This window comes from Pygocentrus nattereri, chromosome 5 (assembly GCF_015220715.1).
Source record: "Pygocentrus nattereri isolate fPygNat1 chromosome 5, fPygNat1.pri, whole genome shotgun sequence".
NCBI lineage: Eukaryota > Metazoa > Chordata > Actinopteri > Characiformes > Serrasalmidae > Pygocentrus > Pygocentrus nattereri.
Genome location: NC_051215.1, coordinates 33,704,064 through 33,711,783, shown reverse-complemented (window position 1 = coordinate 33,711,783; position 7,720 = coordinate 33,704,064).

Sequence of the window (7,720 nt, the reverse complement as noted above, 5' to 3'; positions counted from 1 at the left end):
CTCACCGCCAGTTAAGATGATTTTAACACTAAGATGCTTTTGGGAAAGTGGGCCCTGAACACTGGATACATTAGCAAAGCCAGTGGTGCTATGATTTTTAATTAACTCAGCTGGAAGCAGTGTTTCAAGACTCCTGGAGGACCATGGCACTGCCTGGTGTTTCTTGATAATGACAATGAGCTTATGATGAATTTGATCATTAGCTTGGCTTTTTTGTGCTGGCATGGGGTTGGAGATTCAGGGTTTTGAGAGGTTGGTGTAGGATATCTCAGATAACCCTGTAAAAAAACAGGTTAAACTCTACATCAGCGTACAAGATTTAGATTGGATGGGTGTAATTTATCACAATGAATTGACTTGTTTATTCTCCTAAGTATATCTAGAATATTATATGTATTCATGCCTGCAGGATACTCTACTATAGGTGAAGAAGAAAGTGGAGAAATTAGAGATTCCTGCAGCAGTATTGGCTCAAAATATGTCAAAATCTGTGAATCCAGATGGCTCACCTCAGAAAGCTGCAGCGCTGGAGAGCCATAAATCTAACTTTATTTCTAAAGGGAGAGTTGTGGGTGAGATAGCGTGATGTGGAACTGCCTGGGGAAGAGTATGTCATGATTTATACAAGATAAGGAGAGCTAAAAAATAAATGGAATCTTTTCATGAATTTTCGTTACACATGTCAAAATGGTAGCTTCATGTCATGACTTTAACCAGCAAAATAAGATAAGACCAAATATGTATCAAATACACACAACAGACATTTTTTAGGTGCAGCATTTTATTGCTTGGTGGACCACTTTGGTGTAACACAATTGTCCAGTGTAATCCAATGAGAGAAAAAGCACGCAAGCTGAGAGATGGACCCCCTCCCAAGCCAGAGAGGATTAGGTTTTGCCTGACAGCACTTTTGCGTGTAAAGTCTACCACTGCATGTGCTTCTCCATGAGAAGAGTTCAAGGGGGCAAATTCCACAGAGAAGACCTGGCCACACCAAACTCCATCAGTAAGCAATAATTTCACTGCCATCTGATTGGAATCTTTTTCACCTCAAAATATAGTGAAAACACCAGCAAGGAAAAGTATGAGAGAAAAACAGGACGGAAAACAGCATTTCTGTTCTCCATCCATTCTCACGTTGCTCTCAGCTACTTGACTAACTATATGCCGCTTATGTAATCAGCATTGAAGAATTCTTGAATGCATTAAATCCTACTCATAGAAGCAAATTAATGTGAAGGAGTCTAACTTTCCTTATTTACGTCTTACCTCAGAGGAATTGTCTGAGACAGTGGTGTTTGGCATTATGCTGGATTTGCTTCCTCCTTGCTGAGATGGAGCTTGTCTGGGCAAAATATGAAGCAAAAAAGTAGCTCCACTGTGTGTATTTAAATATGAATGCTTATGAGATGTTGCATATTAAGCATGATTGCACTAATGTTAACATTGTGCATGAGTATGGATGAGTGCCTGTGTGGTACAGATAATGATTCAGCAAGACTGTGGTTAACTAGGGTTGCCAAGCCTCGAGAAATGGCCTTGTGACTCAAGAATTTGGCCAAGATCTCCTGGAATTATGAAAAACTCAATTCTTGATTTTTAAGTGGTTTAATTTTAAAAATCATGGGAATAAAATCAGAGTCAGCTGCTGTGGGGGAAAATCCAACACATCTGTTTTGTATAGCCTGTGATTGGTCACAACCACTCTTGATTAGCTGCAGAAGAGATTGTTTTGGATAAGCTATGGAGAGGCCCCTGGAAAAGAGATACTTCTGTACATTTTATTCTGTACAGTCTACTAGGATTGATCACAAAAGTTTATCAGATGATTTACTGCCAAATAAATAATTGCATTCTTTCATGTACAACCGTCAAGTGACCAAGCTGGATGATGAGCTATCTTGCTTCCTAGCTGTCATTTATTAGCAGCCACCACCTAAAGACAGACACAGCTCAAGCTCAAACAAACACTACCCACTACTGCCCTCTAAAGGTGCTATTAATATCAAACATCAAATAAACAAACATTACTCATTGCTGCCCCCCAGACCTGCTATAGTCTGAAGTTAATTAATTTAGTTAATGTAGCTCAGCCCAAGTGACGGAAATGTGCCCATTTCATACTCATAAACATATGATTGAGAAAGCTGTGCAATTGCAGCCATCTGTAATAATTCAGTTCAACTCAAATAACTGCATTCAGGTGATTATGTATTAAAAACAGCCTTCTGCCTCTCATAATTTTGTCTGGATAGAGTTTGTCTGTATGTGTATATATTATCATAGTCTGTGTTAAAACAGTGTCTCTCTTTGAGACCATCATCTGCAATGCTGCATTCAGATTCATGAGAAGGAACAAGGTACAACAGCAGGAACAATTCCAATGCAGCTGTTTCTTCTCTTCCTCCATTCTCAGTCTTCTCCCTCTCTACATCTCTCTCAGTCAAATCTAGAAGACTTTTATCAGAAACAAAAACAAACTGGCTTCAATCTGTACACTCCAAAGGCAGTTTTCCTTCGCAGTGCTGCTTTGAGTAAGGTTGATTTGGGCCATATGGAAGTACTGAGCTGTGTCATTCCCCTATCCTGCTCCAGGTTGGCTCTAAGCAGTTCAATCTCACATCCATCACATCCAGCACTTTGTGGTTTTCACTTTCAACTCCTTATACAGTCCAACACCACAGAAGTCTATTCCAGAGCTAAAAGCTAGACTTTAAAGGCCCCATGGTGAACACTTTTTAATGCTACCTAACATTCCAGATCCCTAAGCCTATTCTCTATGAGGCTCGTTGCACAAATACTATGGAGTCTGCAAGTCTGAATGGAATTTTAATCAGGAAGTGCTTGAGACCAAGCTCCATGACCACTCATCCCAACCTCTCCACTCCGCAAAACTAATCTTAAAACAATATGCACAAGAAAATCATAGACGTCTACACATTAACGTGCCGGAGTATGATTGTGCATACTCCAAGGCTCCTAGAGACGAGATACAATGCATAAACAAATACAAACACTCATTGCAAAAAATAGTGTCTTAGCAAGTAAAAACCCCTTAAAATAGTTCATATATATTAGTTGCCATTCATAGATTAGTGTAATAATATTATTCAGATTTCTAGATTGTATTTGGAAATGTGTGGAATTTGTGACATGGGCGCAGAACACAGACGCATGCAGATCCTAAACAGAGGGTTTTAAAATAAAAACAGGAAACAGGTAAAAACGTGGTCGAAAAGCAGTTCAAGAGTCGACACACAGATCCAGCAACACCAGTGACAGTACCGAGGGGGAAAAAAACAAGAAGCGAAAAAACAGTTAATCCAGGCATAGGTCGAACAAGGGAACAAGGGAACAAGGCAGTCAAGACAATCGCTCGGTATGATCTCATGAATACAATACTTCGCATTATACCTGAGCTAAGCCAGGGCTTAAATACTACACTACACCTATCACATGACATAAACACACAGGCGAATCACATTAGAATTCGGCAGACCGTGAACCCTGATAGGTGTGTGAGCGAGAGTCCAAAGTCACATGGTCTTGCACAGACTCCTGGGAGATGGAGTCCGAATGGGGGTTCTCCGGATGCGTGACAGAATGAAATTCATGTTCTATTTTGCTATTTCTTCTGTAAAAAATAGGGTAGCTTGTTCAGAAAATGCGTTTACGTGCTAATTTTAGGCTATTTGTTCCCTTGCAATTGATATTCTTGGTTTCTGGACTTTTATTGTGAAGGGTGGGGCAAGGAGCAGCTTGGGGGATCCCAGCAGCTTTGGGATTCTGTCAATGCCCTTCAGTGACCCAGAAGGCCAACAACACACCATTGGCTGCAGCAGAGGGGCAACCCGGGGGGTGCCAGATAGCCCCTTCGCCTGGGAGCCCTTAAAAAGGAGGTAACAGACCCCTAGACATCAAAGATTTGGTCTGGTGGGACTGTTAAGCAGCAACAAAGTAGGGGGGCAGTGTGACATCAGGGCACGCCTGTGTTCTATTTAGGTAAAAAAAAAAAGAAGAGAAGTTGTGTTAAAGCTTAGCACAGACCAGAACCTTAAGTTGTCCAAGCTACTTGTGAGAACTCCATATGCCATTATATTCTTGCAATAATCTTAAAGGAGAAATATTTTCGATATAATGACTAAATTTAACATGATTTCACTTGCCTGCCTGCTACCACTTGCCTAAGTGTATTGACTCCATCTGTCTGCCAAGACTCCAGTTACATTCCTCAGTGCAGTCATTAGTGGGGCCCAGGTTCAACTCTGTTCAGCATTCTGAGAAAAAAAGAGGTATTGTGGTGGTGACAGAAATAAAAATCCGGGAAGCATAAAACTTCAAATAAAGCCAGTGCATGCTAAAGCCCTTTGGTGTTCCACATATGCCAGAACAACTACACTTTAGCCTTTAGAAGGGAGAGCATTTCTAAGGAGCAATACGCAAAGGTCACCACTGAAATAATGTCAAGCTCTAAATATTTGACCTTTAAATTACCATGGCTGAGACATTTTCTGATCCACCCCCCTCCCCCCGTCCTCTGGCTTAAAAGCCACTGATGTTTAAGGAGACATGGTGTTTCAAGGTGAGGATGATGGAAAGTCCATTAGAAGCTGTTGTATGGGGTCAAGAGCATGCCTGACTTGGGAAAATGAAACAATGACTCTGCAAGTGCTGATGGTGCTGTATGAGTGTGTTTGCAGTCCTGTAATTAGCATTAGCATGCTAAATCAATAAGCAGTGCTACTGTCCTCTGTGAGCTGTAAGGTCTGTAAGATCAGTGCTAGCTGTGTAAGTATCTGAACACTGAGACATTTGCCTGTGATAAATGTGGGAAAGCAGCCCGTTAACCCCTTAAATAGTTAAGACCCATTTTAATACACAATTTTATAACCTAAGAATAGCTCAACCAGTTTGTATTGAAGTCCCTGGAGTTACTGAATAATAAGTTTTTGTATGTAACAAGGTCGGGATTTTAAAGGGTTATATTAGAACATCTTTCATGAATGGCTCAAGTTTAAGAATCATTAATCTACCCAGACAATGTTAGAATCATTTTTGTACATTTACATGTATCATGCACTGGACCATTCTGTGTCTATCGCACACTTCAGCCTGTACTGAAAGCTGAAAGTGTTAAGAGGTTGTCAATGATTATGTTACCATTGTGGCTACTCTGCTGTTGATGGAGCTTCAGTATTGGAAGACAAAATTTAAATGAATACTCTGGCATTTTTTAACCTGTCTGTCTGCCACATGTTGCGTATGGTAGGTAAACACAAGAGTGTCCCTGTACTTATGAAAAGAACAGAGAACTCGAGGATTTGAAACACATTTATTACGGAAGTCAATGGGTAGATGCCAGTGAAGTGCTTTTATAAGTGTTTTGAGTCAATGGCTTTATCTGTTGTTTTACTAAGTACAGAAAAATGTATTGTCCATGTTAAGAAAAAAAGAGTTAACGTAATAAAGGAGAGCAGGTCACAATCTAATATTTTTTTTTTTGCTTAGTAATTTTAAATGTAATATATTTTTATATAAGCATTATTAATTAATATAGTAATGAATAATTGAATTAATTCAATCTTTAATTCAAAGCAATCCTGTGTTGTTTGAACCAGATGAGCTTTCCAATGTAAATACATAAAATGCATTAATCAATTTAATATGATTAATGAAAAGAGACAGCATTTATCATTTTGCAAATTTATTTTTGTTGAACAGAAAATTTCAGCACAAGAAAACTGAAATATATTTTATTTACATGATATGTAAATTTCCCCTGAGGTGGGACTAATAAAGGATTATCTGATCTTCTGTGCATAAAACCAACACATCTGTGCATAAAAACAACCAAAAAAATGTCACTGTTCTGTATTCATATAGTTCTCACTATGAGAAGTTCATATACTTCAGGATGCTGCTATATTACAGCCTAACTGATATATGTGTGAAATCTGGGACATTCAGTAATCAAAACACATTTAGGATAACAAAGTCACTTTGATGGTACAAAAACCAGGAGAATTCTCAAGAAATATGTCTTAGCTGTCAGATTTTGCTGATGAAGTTGCTACACGACTATGGGAACATGACTGAAAGCACATTCTACTGGAACCTATTTAACTACACAAAATATTCATGTTGGTTTGTGCCCCGCTCTTCTGTACTCCACCATTTTTCAGCCTAATATCAGTTTTCCACATGTGTAGAATTCAGTTGATTAACATGCACAATAACTTCAACAAGTTTCAATATACTTAAATGAACAGAGAACCTGATGACTTGAAAAACACATAATACAGAAGTCAGTGGGCAGGTGCCAATATGCATCTGCCTAGTAGCTTCTATAATGTGTGTTTTGAGTCAATACGTTTATCTATTCTTTTCTAAATGCAGATAAACATATCAAAATTTGCTCTGTAGTAATTGATACTATGATGCATTTTGGCAAAACAAGATTAGGTTTAAACGTGCTGGAGTATCCCTTTAACGTTTAATTGCTCTATCATCGGGAGGCCTTGCTAAGAGATTACTGCATTTTGACACAGTGAAATCAGATAACACGGCTACTTACAGCTCTGTGTACGTTATGTACAAATGAATCTGTTCGTGTACATGTTTGTGGGAGTGTAGAGGTGATCAAAAAAATCCACACACCCACTCCAATGGCTTCCCCACTGAGCTCAAATCTGGATATAATCCTCTTATTCGAGCATTCCTAAGAAAGTGAGAAGCTCAGAGGTAAAGCAGGCAGACACATTGGCCAGACAGCAGGAGTCAGAGAGATTTTACCTGTAAACGTCTCCACTATAAATCTGCATCAGCTGTTCCTTAGGAAAGCCCTGTAGCTGAGGTTGATTCAGCTGAGTGATAGACGACAAGCACATGGCATGCATGTGTTGTTAACTGGGTTAAACCCCTATGGTACATCCTCTCAGAGATAAACGCCCTGTGTGATAAGCTTTAATCCAGGATTTTTAGAGGGATCATCTAACTCAATTAAACTTCACTCCATTTGCGGGGAAACTCAGAGAAAGCTCTAGTCATTGTGTGTTATGGCCTTAGTATCTATTATGCTTGCGGTGAATATTACTGAGTGAGTCGTAAAGCTGTTGCCCACCATCACCATTTCAGGGCCTGTGTAAGGCATTATGGTCTAAGATTTAGTGCTGACCAAGCACTTACTGTGTTTGTGTGCATATGAGTGAGAATGTGTCTGTGTAGGAGATGATGAGAGAGAGAGAGAGAGAGAGAGAGAGAGAGAGAGAGAGAGAGTATGAGAGCTTGGCAAATGGCATGAAAAAAAAAAAAATAATACACTTAAAGCAGCTGTCATCAAACCTTAACCTAAAATCACTCTTCCATTTCCAATTAGCCTCAAAGACATTAACTCAATGTCTACATCAGACATGTAACACTTCACTGTAAATTATTCATGCACTGAGATGCTCACAGGGGTGTAGTGAAGTAAGAACAATCCTCAAAAAACAAAAACTTACATCTGCTGAGGCTTGAAATTCACCTTCCTCCCTGTCACAGTGTTTTGGGTGGAATCTGAAATGTGATGTTTGTGCCTTATTAAATCTTCCTATCACATGCTGTTTTGTTTGGGAATCAACCCAAACATGTCCCAGGAAACTATTCACATGGCTGAGGAATCTTCCCCCAAACAGTGATTCACCAGTCACATTGGTATATCTAGATAGAGGTCACAGTCTCA